Below are 15018 nucleotides of genomic sequence, written 5' to 3'. Positions count from 1 at the left end.
GGAGCCAGCCTCAGCCCTGGCCTGTAGTAGGTGTTCAGCGAAGGAGGATGAGGGTTGTGAGGAGAAAGCCATTGGCAGCTGGAGCCTGAACCCTGGACTGTGTGTGGCAGGAGCCCAAAGTCAGTCCAGTCCCCCAGGAGGGTGGATAAACAGTGTCAGGTCTCACAGGGCGTTCAAGAGCCACTGGACTGACCGGAATTACACTGTGGGGTGGGGGAGAGAAAGAGAGAGGGGGGGAGGGGAGGGGAGGGGAGGGGAGAGGAGAGAACAGGAGGAGGAGCCGAGGATGTAGGTGAACTGAATAACAGCAAAGGAGGTGGGGGCGTATCAAAAGAGGAACTCCATCAGCCTGAACGTTTAAGCTGCAAATAGATTGTTCTATTAACACCATTTGAGGAGCAGACATTTAACTAACATGTGAAGTCTGGAGGGTAGCGGCTCTAAAATTAGCCCAGTGGCTCACCAGTGTCCCCGAGAACCCAGGATTTGTTCTATCATTTCTCTGCCAAATCCTGAGCACTTGGCTTCTCCCCCTCAGAGCTGTGGTCCAGCCGCTGCTGTACCAAGGGCACCGTGTACAAGCATCTACAGTGGGGAGGAAGGGAGGGCATACTTCCTTTTCTCAGGGAATTAATCTTTCTCAGGAGCCTTCTATCAGACATGGCTTGTTTCATTGCCTGTGTCTAGTACCAGTGGAAGCCAGGACACCATCAGACTCCAGAAGGGAAGAGAGACACGGAAAAAAGGGTTGAAAACAGCCAGACTGGGGATGTGAGCAACACCGGCTGCCTTGCTATTTGGGTATGAGATGTGAGAATTGTCACACTGAACATGACAGGAAAGAAGGGAAGGAGTGGGGTCCTAAAGGAGGTGGAAAGGTCCGTGCTGGGAGAGGAACAGGTTGTGTCTTTCTCTAGCAAAGGCAAGAAGCTGAGTCTAGAAAGAGATTCTGAAAACCAAGCTTGTGTCCCCTAGTAAGTGCTTAAGTGCCTGAGCTCTCCAACTCAAAGAAACAGATTCTAGAGAGAAGACAGTGTCTTGTCACCTCAGCGGAGCCAAAACTGAGACCAGCTGCGGTGGCTTGCACCCATAATTCCTCAACTCAGGAAAGAGACGGGAGATGGTATGTTCCAAGGCAACCCAGCATACACAGGGAGAGAGACCCTGTCTCAACAAAGTAAAAGCAAAACAAAACCTAAAAGGTGGCTGTTTCGGGAATCACAGAGAGCCACGCCTTCTGGATCAACTATTCAAAAGATATACAAGGCAGACATTGGGAAGCAAAGGGGACATTTTTGTTTCACAAGCTGATGGGAACATCCACTGCCTCAGCCATTTTGGAAAACAAACCATAGCCTAAATTCCCCTTCTAGTTTCACAGCCCTGCATATGTGTGTCCAGTTATAAATGGGAACGTTCTCAACAACACCCTGTAAAAGAGTAAGAAATCTGGAAACAACCAAACTACCCTGAAGCTGGACGGTGAATAGTGAGGTCACTGTGGGATGATCACTGCATAGCATTAGCAACACACACTGCTTTAGAAGACGTTGCTCCAAAACGGCAAACTCATTAGAGCATATCCAGTGTGGTTACTTATATAAAGTTCCACCACATGCAAAAGCTAAAATAGTATGTTACTTAGATAAAAATTAACAAGAATGTAAAACTATCAGAGAGGACTAACACACACACACACACACACACTCACACACTAGATTCAAGCAAATGATTACCTATAGGCAAGCTTGGGAACAAGCATCCTGGGGACTCCAGGTAGGAAAGGAAACTTTTTCTCTTTAAACAGCCTAGGGCACTTAAAGCACAGGGTTTTTTTTAACATTCTTATTCCTTATGGGTTACATAGGCCAGACATATCCTTTGTACTCATGGAAATTTTAATGACAATAATTACAAGAAAGAACCTAGACCATCAAGGTGGGATGAGGCCTGCTGCTGCCTACCTTGATGAGGCTGGGTGCAGCCTACCTTGATAAACTTCCCGCTGCACCACTGTCTAGAATCCACAGAGCTCAGAAGCCACAGAGCCAGGCTGGCTGAACTGATCACTTCTGTCTGGTGTCAGGTAGACTTTGTGAGCTCCACATTTGAAAGAAAGCAAAATAAGAGGATGGAGACAGAACTCGGGATGTCTAGATGTTTCTTCTTGGGGAGTTCAGAGGTGAGACTAAGAAGAGCCCTGGCTCCCTACCTAAAGGCCTTGTTCCTAACCAGGATCAGTCATTTCAGTAGCTGTCACTGCAGCTTCCTGCTTAGATCTGAAAGGGATTACCCATACCTCCATACCAACAAAGAGACCTCTAGAGTGGAACCAAACGGCTCGCTCACGTCTCAGGCAATAAACCTCTACTGTGCTCAGGGCCCTATGTTACTCTCCTTCCTTGAACTCTGCCGTCTGCCCTGCCACAGCTTTGACTGCTCACATGACTAAGTCTTTCTGTTTACGTCTTCCCCATAAGCTCTTCGCTGCTCACCGGAGAATCACTTACTAGAGCATCTTAACCCAGAGAGCATCTCATGGCTCTAGTCAGGCACATGGCAAGTGCTGATTAACTTTAGGGAATGAATAGAAAGCTGAACTCGACTGGTAAAAAGCAGCCAATATGAACATGGGTGAATAGATTCCACTCATGTTCCAGCTCAGAGCCTTCTGTGCCCAGTTAGGCAGTTAGCTCTCTCCACCTTCCGACTCCTGTCCAGACATCCAAGAAGAGAGGAAGTAAGGCCTTCCAGATGACCATGTTGCTGACAGATCATGGCTCTCCTCAGTGAGCACATGGACTCTGATCACCCCCACTCCTAATGAGATCTTTCCCTTAGTTTCTTGGCAGCCACTGTTCCAGAAAGATACCCCAAATTGGAGGATGTTTAGAGATGAAATGTCTGAAAAATGTGTGGACAGGGGATGGAATAATTACTGCGGATGAGAAGAACCACACTTTGGCCTCTGCCAAGTTTTAAATGGGATCAGATCACTGTATTTGAGGCCTTCAAGGGTGTGAAGCCCTCTGCGGGAGAGGGTGCATCGGGGATGCTGTGGAGGGTAGAATTATGTGAAATGGAACAAAACGAATCCCTGGGGATTTTAGGCTTAGTGGTAGGAACCATTTCCTTCCAGGAAAGCCGTGAGGTTGGGCACAGCTCTAACGGAAGGAACAGATACCACCTTGGTGGCATTTAAGCCCACTGTGAGCCGTATCTAAAGACTGTAAATACAGCTACCCCATTCTAGAAGGTTGGGGTCAAGGGTTTGCCAGAGGTAATCTGTTAGTGGGGGTAGTAAGGTGGCTTTCGGTCAGAGAGCTGAGTCCAGCCCAGCTGACAGCTTTCTGGCATGAGGTCATGGGCGTGTGGTTTCTCGAGCCTGGGACTTTAATTTCTGTATCTGGGGAATGGTGACATCACTTGTGCTGTAAAGTAAATGGGGAGAGTCAACTCAACAGCTTGTGTCGGCTCTTGTTTGAGAGCCAGGTAAATGGGAAATGCATTAGGTCTCAGTTCTAAGCCCTAAATGGAGACACTCCTTGAATTTTGTTGGGAGCCCATCTGTAGTAGGATGGGGATAGAGTTGGATCTGCAGAATCCTGGGGCTTCAATAGGCTCTGAGGTGCCATTTCCTTCCACAACCATGTGGGAACCAAGCACAGAGTTGGTGGCAATCCCATCCAGACAGCCTGTGGTTCTGTGAGCATCCTGTGAGGCTCTGCAGGAATACCTGGCCAGGCAGGCCCACCTCTTCCTCTCCTTTATTTTCAAGGCAGTGGAGACCAATCAAATTGTAGCCTTCTGTTGACCCAGTGGACAGTAGGCCCCTTGGCCTCAGATCCAGGGCCTCATCTCCTATAGAGACAGGCTTTCATTTAGACCTCTGTGTAAAATGCTTTCTGAAAGAGCCACCCTTAGTTTAAAATTATCTTCTGGGCTAGGGATGTAGCCCAGGCGCAGAGCATTTTCTCAGCGTGTGAGAAGATCTGGGTTCCATCTCTAGCACTGAAAAAAGAAAAGTACTATTAAGATTTCAGAGATAAGCCTCTCTCTGGCAGGTTTCATGGTAGACAGGAGTGTGAGTGGGCAGGATGGTGAGGAGAAGCCAGGCCTGCCTGCAGGGGAGGGCACCACAGCCAGCAAAGGCTCAACAGGAGACAGGCCTGCTCTCTGACCTCAGCAGGAAACACAGGTGACCCCAAATTCCCTGCCTGTGCCCTCTAAAACTGACCTGACCTTTGAACTTTTCCAAATACACATCAGGAAGGCTATGGCCTTCAGAAAAATGTAAGAAGTCAAGATCCCAAAAGCACTCTGATCAAATTACTAAAGGGTGTGGGGAAGGTTCACAGGCCTGCCTCCTCAGGTGGGGTTGAGAGAGTGCTCTCAAGGGTGAGAGACAGAGCCAAAACGACTGTGACTGCCAGGGACAGCAGGGACAGAGTGGGCACAGGCTATGGGGTCTTCCTGTCATGGGCTCAACCTTACCCTCCTCATCCCACAGCATCAACGGTTCCTGTGACCTGCCTAACTAGTTGAGAATAGAGGTGCAGGTCAAAACCCAGAAACAGGAAGTGAGAGTTGGGCTTGCCCTGACATTACCAGCACACTGGGGAGTAGGGGACCATAGAGAGCACCCCAGATGAGCAACAGGGACCCAGGTTCAAGATCTGTCTTACCTTCTTACTAGCTTTGTGGCATGAAAAGCTCGCAAGGGCCCTCTGGTCCTCAGTCTCTTATTAACCCAGTAGAAGCCTCACGATCCTAAAGGCTCTCCCGGGCCTATCAGTCTGCAAATTCCCCTCACAGCTTCTCATACACATCTGGATGTCTCCCTTTCTAGAGTAGCTTATATCCAGGACAGCAGTAACTCAGGATCCTAAAGAGGTCTCTGGAAAACTGGAATGGGTAAGTACCAGGAGGACTTATTCAATATTGTGGGCAGGAATCCCCTCCCAGAGTTCCGGGTTGATCAGAAGGAAAAGAACAGACTCATTATAACGAGCAGTAGCCGTAGAAGTCAAGCTTAGAGAGAAGGGCTTTTGCCCTGTGCCTCTGGCAGGTTCTAAAGCTCTGCTGTGCCTGTCAGGCTTTAGACAGGCCCAGGCTACTAAATGAAGGCTCAGTTCTTGAGGGAAACCAAGGCTCATATCCCACTGCTCCCTGCCTTTGCTGAGCCCTTCTTTTGTACCAGGCCCAGCTAAGGGCCTCAGACACAGTATTCACTTAATCGGATAGCCTAGGCAGCGGCATCTCTACTATATCCATTTTATAGGTGAGCAAGGGAGTTACTGGGTGATTCAGCTAAGCAGTAAAGTCGGGGTCTGAGTCCTGATTTATGAATCTAAGTCTCGTTCTCTTTCCAGCAAGTCTTCCTCCACCCCAGGCCAGCCTCTCTAAATGTTGCCTCACAGGCCTGCAGCTCAACTGGCCATACCTTATAAAGAAGCACTGGGTCTCTTAAAGCTTCCAGAGGCAGCATAGGACTCAGAGAATGTGTCAGAAAACGGGACATTCCAACAGGTCAGACAATAAGCCTGTGGAATGTGGCTTTGGGGGTTTGATGGGGTAGAGACTGGAACTCTTGGGAGGAGAGGGATCTCAGGGACACCAGCAACTGGGTGGTGCAGTCAGAGGGACCACAGGACTGTACTTTGCGCTTGGACACAGCCCAGAGAGAGATCTGGAAAAAACAGCTCCAGAAAAAGGGTGCATAAGGTGGGAGGCTCAGCCAGAATGTTCCCCCCCAGAGATCCAGCTGCAGAGGCAGCCTCAGCTGCAGCTCTGCTCCCAGCATCTAAGCCAGGCCACCCAGGCAGGAGGCTCCCAGGGCCTCAGATGCTTTGGGATCTGGGGAATTCCTCAGGAATGAGAGGGTGCACAGGCTGCCAGGCACCACCCCCAGGACTCGGTGAGCCTGGAAGGGAGTGGAGGGACTGTGTTTTGAAATAATCAGGAATATTTGCAGGGGAGGAGGCTGTCAGCTTGCTGCCTACAGCTCCTGTGATGCTGTAGAGCCCAGAGGAAACACAGTCCTGAAGTGACTGAGATGCCTTAAGGCCGTGAGGGCCAACTCTCTGCAGCAAGAGAAGGCTGGCTCAACCTATCCTCTGGGCTCCAGAAATAATTAAAAAATAGTGACACACATTCCTCAACACCAGCTTTGAGGTAGACAGTAGGGATAGAGACACAAAATAGACAAAAATTCCTGTCCTCCTGGGCCATTTCTAGTGGGGGGGAGAGAGCAGTTATTATTATTATTATTATTATTATTATTATTAATGATGATGCATTAAAAGGGGAGAAAGCTGAGAAAAGGCAGGAAAGCAGCCAAGGCATGTAGGTTGCAGCGTAAGTGCATCTGCTTCATCTAAAGTTCATTTTCTACAGCATGGCCAGAGGCAAAGGAAACAGCAAATGAAAGACCCCAAGGCAGGATCGAGTTCATGGTATAGCCAAGAGATCAGTGTGGCTGGAACTGAGCACAGAGAAACAGGAGCAGCAGACACACTGGGACTGTAACAAGAATGCCCTGGAGACTTGTGGACAGAGGAGAGACAGGACCCACCATGTGTCTAACACTCCCTCTTGCTACAGTGTTGGGAATAGGCAGAAGGAAACTAGGACCTCTTTACTCAATAGCAACATGCGGTTTTGATGGCACCTTGCTCGAGGTACCTGTTTATCGTTGCTATCCAGTTTAAACCCTACCACCCTGCGGGGAGGAGAGCTTATTCTTCCCATTTTTCAGCTAAGGAAACTGAGGCGCAGTGAAGGTCAGAAAGAAACACATCTATCTACCCTTCCCAATCTGACCCTTCTCACCTGTCCACTCATGTAGCTTTCATGTACCCCATCCTCTCAGAAAACGTCTCCATTTCACCAGCTCATCTTTCCGACCATGGGAGCTTTTCACATTGCTGCCTCAGTCCTTAGAACGTTTTACTCCCATATCCAGCTCCTGCATTCATCCCAACACATCCTCTGAGAGACCCCTGGAGTGCTGTCTCTTGGGGCCCTTCCCCCATAGCTCAAACATGGCAATCCACCCCAGAAACAGGGAATATTACAGCCATCCCACGCCAGTCTCCCACACAACAGGAGCTCAAGGCTGGGGCCCGAGCTTATTTGCCTCAGTTCCCCCAGCAATTGATTCCACACTGGTGAGCCTTAGGTCCGGGTCCTGTGGACAGTGTCGGACTACTCTAGGATTCTTCAAGTTTCTCCAGTGCAGTTCCATTCCACTTCACACTACCTTCATGGTCATGTGGGCACACGCCCCGACCTTGGGCAGATCCATTCGGAGCCTTGGACACATAGGTGCCGCACACTTCAGGAGAATGGCACTCGTGAGTCAGGTGTGGTGATATGTGCCTGTAATCCTAGCACTCAGGAGACTGAGGCAGGAGGATCATGAGCTGGAGGCCAGCTGGGGACCACACAGTGAATTCTAGATTATCCTGGGCTGAATAAATGAGACCCTGTCTTGAGAAAGAGCTAAATAAAAATTGGAGGCTGGCGTCCTTAAGGGAAGAGTGTGGCACTGAGGGACACTGTGTGTTTAGAGTCACCGGACGCAAGTTCAAGGCCTGATCCTCTTCTCTGCTATGGCCCAGGCAAGTGACTGAAGCCCTGTCTTCACATATACACTGGCCAGACCATAGCTTCCCCTGTGAGCTCTGAAGGAGCTGGAGACAGTGCAAGCATACTGTACTGTTGGCCCAGCATGCTGCCTCCTCGCCTCTCATCCCACTCCAGGTGTGCTTCAGGGCTGTCCTGAAGGGGAACACCTGGCCGCTGTGCTCTTGAGAAACCTCAAACACCTCCCTTGGGTACTGACCGATCTGCAAAGGCCCCAAACAATAGGCCAACTAACCAGCCAAACCTTATTAAAATGTATTTCCAGTACAGCTCAGGCACGTGAGGATTTAGTAAATACCCTGGGGTCTAATTTAGGAATGCCAACCTGTACCTGCAGAAGAGACTCAGAACTGACTATCCAGACAGAGCCTTGCTGCTCACCACAGTCTGCCCTCGCCTCTTACCATCGAGGTTCTGAGTCCTCAGCGGAAAGAGTCACTTTAGGTCACCCAGAGAACTTAGTGCATAGTAGCTCAGTTTGCCTCCTCAGGAAGTTCTAGGGCTCCCAATAGAAAGTTCTGGTATTGACACCTGACCAAGAGGACCCAACCTGCTATGGCAACCTTTCCAGGGCTGTCAAAATTCCTGCCAGCATCCCAAGCTGCCCCAGAGTAGAGGTACTCTGTAGAGGACAGCTAGCAAGCCTGGGTGCTTAAAGTCCAGCTCTGGGTGGACAGCCCGTGCCACTGCACCCTACTGCGCTATTTATAAAGTGTTTTCAGATGAGTCAGGCACACACTGCCCGGTAAGTACCTCAGAGAAATGTGCCAGAAGAAATGCTATAAATAGTGTGGATTTCTGGGCTCCCACTGACACCCCCAGCAGTCCCCTCCTTGTAGAAAGGTAGGTAGTAGGATGGAGCCCACGTTGGCCAGCCATCATCATGACCCCAATACCAATCTGAGGCCAGCAGGAACATGAGTCCTGGCAGGCCAGTCTGTGGAGACAGATGGGAAGCCCCAGGCTGGGAAAGAAGAGCCTTAGTCAGGCATTTTATAGACACAGACCTCGGCCCATTTCCCTAGCTGTTTCCCCACCCAGACCGACAGACATGCCCAAGAAGGCAGCCTGCACCCCGGTTCCCCACACTAGCAGTTCCCACCTCGATTCCCGAGTGTACAGCTCTCCACCTCCGCCCAGAGACCAGCTATTTATATCTCTCTAGAAAGGGAGCCAGGGCCCCCAGCATCCCTTCCTTCCCCCTCTTGGCAGTTGCTAATTACTTCCTCCGCTGAGTGCAGCCTGCTACCCTTGGCTGAAGCCAGGGACAAATGTACCTATGTTCACACCAAACATCCCAGGGAGGCTAGAGCCCGATATCTAGGTAGTGAGTGTGACCACCCAAGGCCTGCCTCTGGGATCAGGACTCTATACCTATAACGCCCTTTTGTGAGCCTCAGATGAGAGTCTTTAGGACCCACCCGGTCCTTTGTAGCCTCCCTGCAAGCTAGAGAGGTAGCCTGCCACTCAGCCAACCTGCTGTGTGCCTGGCCCTGGGCTTAGCTCTGTGGGAAGAGGCTGGGAGGGCAGAGATGAGTAAGCCTGCCCAACCACCCCCGAGGGAGGCAAACACATAAACAACTCATTATGCAGCAGAGGAAGCAAGTGCTAAATTAAGGGACAAGCTGGGCACAGAGCCTGCAGGCCCTCGGTTCTAGACTGCTTTTTTATTTCTTATTATAATAAGTAATTCATGATCACTTTTTACAAAGAATCTGTATATGCAGACAAAAGAAAGCTAATAATATATTCATATACTATATTCACTATCCCATACCCAAAGGCAGCTATAACCAGTCTGAGGACTGGACTGTCACACTTCATTAAATAATCCAGACAGATCTCGGATCTGAGGGAGGGGACCCTCAGCCTGCCTGTAAGATGGTCTCCAGAACAATGGAAATTCATAAGAAATGAATAGAAGGATTTCAAAGTAAGGCAATATATGTGACATAATTACATGAAAATATTCAAAATGATACTGATGGCCAGAAAATGTATGGAAAGGCACACAGTAGGGCAGGGAGAGCACTGGTAGAGCACCTGCCTAGTACAAGAGGCACTACACTGAATCTCTAGTACTGCAGTCATAATCACAGCAAATATTAAATTTTTAAATTTATTTTTGTTTTTTTTATATACAGGGTCTATCTACATAGTCCTTACTGTTCTGGAAGTCACAGAGATCCAGCTGCCTCAGTTTTCCAAGTGCTGAGATTAAAGGCACATACCGCTACCTCACCCAAGTATAATACAAAACTTTAAAACGTACTCACTAAAAGATAAATATGAGTCAGCCTCAGAGAGGGAAGAAGGAGGAAATAAAAAGACTTTTTTTTCATGGTAATGTCTTTATTTGAATTGTTAAAATAATCATGTGCATGTGTGTGTGTGTGTGTGTGTGTGTGTGTGTGTGTGTGTATGTGTGTGTATTTTTTTAATTAAAACGTCTCCCTTTTACAGTGCAGGGAGTCTATTCTCAGACCTGTGATGCCTGGCAAGCCCTCTGCCACAGAGTTACGGCCTTGTTACAATTACCCTGGTTATGAAACAAGGTTTCACTATATCAGGGGAGCTGACATCAAATGTTGGGTGCTGGGAATCTGAACTCAGGTTTTCAGGCTCACACCACAAGTGCTTAACCCACTGAGCCTTCCCACAACCTATGGGTGGTTCTTCTAGCAAAGTTTACCTTCCCACAATTCTACCCTGAGTGCTGGGGTTACAGGCATGGACTGCCACATCCAGCTAAATTACTTTTAAAACAGTTTTTTAAGTTTTCAATAGTTTTTATTTTTTCTATAATAAATCATCTTTTTTTTTCATTCAGAAGAATACAGTCTTAAAGAGAGCAGGCCAATGAGAGAGGTTTAGTGGGTAAAACATGCTTATTGTACAAGTCTAATGACCTGAGTTCCCCTCTGGAATCCGTGATGGGAAGAGAGGACCAACTCTGGAGAGTTGTCCTCAGACCTGCCCACCTGCGCCACGGCACACATTTGCAGGAACTCATGCACACTTCAGGTGCACACATATCCACACTACTGACACATTTAAATGAAATAACAAGAGATAGTTATTGTGTAAAACAGCACGACAGAATTAGTATTTGACTCAACAATTGCATTGCTCGGTTTATTCTCAAAAGAACTGCAAACAAGACACTCAGATAGGCAGTTGTTCACACGTATACAGCGTCATCCGCGATAACCAAGAGGTAGAAAACAATGTCCATCAATGGCTAATGAAACTATGGCATATCCATAAAGTGGATTATTATTTAACCAGAGAAAGGAATGAAATACTAGCACATGCTAAAACATGGATGAACCTTGAACACGTTACGCTAAAGACACAAAATGTCAAAGAGAAAGATTAGCATTACATGAAGTGATCATTATAGATAAATTCATTAAAAAGGAAAGCAGATTAGGGGGATGAAAGGAGAAAAGAAGTGATCACTGAAGTTTATCTGTGTGTGTGTTGTGTACATTTGTGTGCAGGTATGTTTATCCGTGTGTGCATGTGTATGTGTGTGAATGTGTGTGTTATGCACATATATGTACAGGTGTGTTTATCTGTGTGTGTGTGTGTGTGTGTGTAATGCACATGTGTGTATGGGTATGCTTATCTGTGCATGTGTTTGTGCAGAACAGAGGTTGACTTCTAGTGACATCCATTACTGCTCTCCACCTCATGTTTTGAGACAGGGTCTCTCACTGGACTTTGGGCTCCCTGTTTCTGCAAGGCTGGCTGGCTAGCCAGAGAGCTCCCAGGATCCACCTGTACCACCCTGCCCCAAGCAATAAGGTTACAGTGCGTGCCGTTGTACCCGGATTTTATGTGGGTGCTGGGAATCTGAACTCAGGTTTTCAGGCTCACACCACAAGTGCTTAACCCACTGAGCCTTCCCACAACCTATGGGTGGTTCTTCTAGCAAAGTTTACCTTCCCACACTTGTTTGTCTAGGCAAATCTAGTCCCTGTTAGATTTCTTCTTGATAGCAAAACAGTCTTGGCCTAACAATCTGGGTTCATAAGGGTTCAGCGATTCCACTTCTAATTGTGAGGATCCAATTACACCCCTTGGCTCACCATCCAGGAGCCGTTTCCTAGGTACTGCCACACTTGGGACTCTCCCAAATCCCACAAGGCGTAAATGGATGTTTCCCATGATACAGACATGGATCAGAGATTAGAGAGCTAGACCCAGGAACTAATCCCCTTTGTTCTTAAATAGACTTGATATGTGCTCAGCATCTCCAGCATCCTCTTGTTGGCAATAATCCCTGTCTTTGCCGTTTACCTTGAGCATAGGTATGGCTCTGTGTTTCTGCAAGATGGCGTATCATTGACTCCAAGATGTGTTTGAAGTTATCTGCCATTTTACTGATTGTTCTCTGTTTCTAGTCTCCTTTTTTTTGCTTCTTCAAAGGCTATTTCCAATCCATTCACTAGATGATCAGTTAAACTTTGCTGTCTTACGCAGTGCTTTAGAGTTTATGGTCTGCATAGCTCTCTCACTGCCTACCCTCAAGCGATGTTACACACTTGACAGTGTATAAGGACATCACAGTGGTAGCCTGCTTCTCTCCCGGCCTGTCCCCTTCTCTATGACAGGCAGTAAGCAGGGACAACCACTCTGAGGTCCAGAATCTTGAATCCTGATGCTTAGATACTGTGTCTTGAAAATCATTACTCCAAGAATGCTATCTGCTTGTTTTTTTTTTAAATGTTGCAATGTAGAAGATAAATCCAATCCCATCCCGTATTCATGGCTAGAAGAAGCCACCTGACACACATATTTGGACATCAGGACTCAAGCAAAGTCTCTTATCCAAGGCTAAGCAGCTTCGAAATAGCCAGAAGGAACTGGATCAGGTATCCCAGCCAAAGCCAGTGCTCTCCTCCTGCAGGAACTTCTCTGTGAGAGCAAAAACCCACATCATCGAAAGTAAAACAGACTTTCGCTGACACAGCAAAAAGCCACTCAGCAGTGTCACTGGCCTTGGAAACCAGCATGACAACTGTCTCACAGAACTGTTATGTAGAACTTTCAGCACCTTCCTAGCCTCACCTTAAATGATCCTTCAACCCCATCTTCAGAAGTCTCTGTGGTCTGTTCTTATGTAATTTCATATCTGCCAGGATGCTGGGATCTGTCAAAGATGCTGGAGCTGGCTCCCCACCAAGTGTCTCCTGTCAGCCACACACTAGTGTGATGATTGAACAATCTCCTGTGTCTATCCCTTCGTGTGGATCTTTCATTTGGTGTAATAACCTCATTAGAAGAATTGTGGCATGTATTCGTGTGTGTGTGTGTGTGTGTGTGTGTGTACACATTTGTGAGAGCGCATGTTGATTTATGAGCAAGGATGGGTCCCCTCTCACACTACGGAAGCTGATGTTAGAAATACCATCAGTTGGTGGAACGCTCAGTCATAAAGGGACAATTTCCATCACCCCTGTCACAGCTCAGAGAGAATCCCAGAACAGGGGACCCAAAAGACTGTAAGAGCAGGAGGGAGGATGGGGAGGATATGGAACACATGACATTACTGTAGCATCCTTCAAGCCAAAGCAGCCAACATTACCTGCACAGATTGCCTGCCTGAACCCAACACCCTCTAATGGGGTCAGGGGGTTCATAGGTCCCTGGTCCTCCCTGAGGATTTTGCAAAGTCAATGGTTGCTGGGAAAGGGGAGACATTTCTTCGGTGGTGTAGCCACTGGTAAAGTGCCCAAACTCTAATTAGCCTCAACCATGCTCCTGTAGGTAACCTTAATGAAACTCACCGGGTCATTAAAACAGAAGCATCCATGAAAGCAAAGTAGGAGGCTAGTAAGGAAAAGGAGGGGGGACAAGAAAGGGAGATGAGATATTACCAAAATGCATTGTATACATGTATGAAACTGTCAAATGAAACCCATTGTACACAGCTAATATATACTAATAAAGCATTAAACATAGAAAAAAAATGGTCTGTGAGTCAAGTCTGCGGGCAACAGTCCTGACCTTCATTTCTTCCCAGCTTCTCACAAGTGCACATCACACAAGGCTCCACGGTTTCTCAGTTGTAGGACACCTGCAATGTCCCCAATCTAGCAGACTCAGGCACCTGTCTGTCAACTGAGCCTGAGGCTGTAGGCTCCTCCAGGGTTGACTCTTAGGTACCAAACAAAGTTCAGCAGGCATAGAGAGAACTGGACCGTCAGCTTCCTTCCGTACTCCAGTCCCCTCCTCTGTGTGCTCTGCTCTGTGGTTCCACCACAGACATCTTCCTCCATGTGTTCTGCTTTGTGGCTCTGCCACAGACATTTCTATTAGGCTTGTGAGCTCTCAGTGAAAAGTCAAGAAGGGAAAATCAGGGAGGCACATGCCCACCCTGCTCCTCCAAGACTGAGGTCTGAGGCTGGAGAGCATTTGCTGCTCTTGCAGAGGACCCAAGTCCAGTTCCTAGCACCCACACTGTGGCTCACAACTGCCTATGACTCTAGTTCCAGAGGATCCAATGCCCACTTCTGGCTTCTGTGGGCACTAGACATGCATGTGATACACATACACGCATGCAGGCAAACATTCACACACATTAAAATAAACAAGCCATTTTAAGAGACTGGAAGTTTGTAAATACCACTGTGCATTCAAATCTCCAAGCAGCTTCAAAAAGCTGCATCAACCGGGCTCTACTCCAGAGTATGTAATCAGAGGCTCAATGTTTAGAGCAGGAACATGAAAACAATTCTTAAGGTGCCTAGGGATTTCTGTGTGTGGTCAGCTTGAGAACCTAGGGTCTCCTCTGAGTGTGCTCAGATGTCCCCTATGCTCCACCCTCTCCTCCTTTGCCAGTAGTCCCAGCAGTTCTCAGTGTGGGACAGGCAGCAGCCAACACCCAGGGGCTCAGGGGCCCCTGCACTCTGCTTTCTCAGCACTGTCCTCTCAGGAGACATTCAGTCTCACAGTCACTTTAGGACAGAGTTCACTCTGTCACCCTAAGAGCAAGTGCCTCCTGAAGCTGAGTTTGTAGCTCATTGGTTGGGTGTTCTTCTAATAAGGGGTAGGCCTTGGGTTTGATCCTATCACTGCAGGGGGATCTTCCTATGTACTCCCCACCCTAGAGACCCTTCTCTGATACCCCTGAGTCCCATGTACACCATCACCCTGACTCTTATAGTTGAAGTGCCCACAGCTCAAGATCCCCTACTGTCTCGCCCCCTCCAGCTCAGGAAATCACTTTCCCTTCATACAAGTCTCCAAGTCCCCGGCTTCGTAAGCACAGAGCCACAATTCCAGTTTCCTGGCCGAGGCCCAGCAACTGTCAAGCCACCTGGCTGAGGAGGCGAGATGGCTCTTACCTGCCAGCTGCCACTG

The sequence above is a fragment of the Grammomys surdaster genome, unplaced genomic scaffold (assembly GCF_004785775.1).
Source record: "Grammomys surdaster isolate TR1022 unplaced genomic scaffold, NIH_TR_1.0 66, whole genome shotgun sequence".
Taxonomy (NCBI): domain Eukaryota; kingdom Metazoa; phylum Chordata; class Mammalia; order Rodentia; family Muridae; genus Grammomys; species Grammomys surdaster.
Note: the sequence above shows the minus strand (reverse complement) of the source record.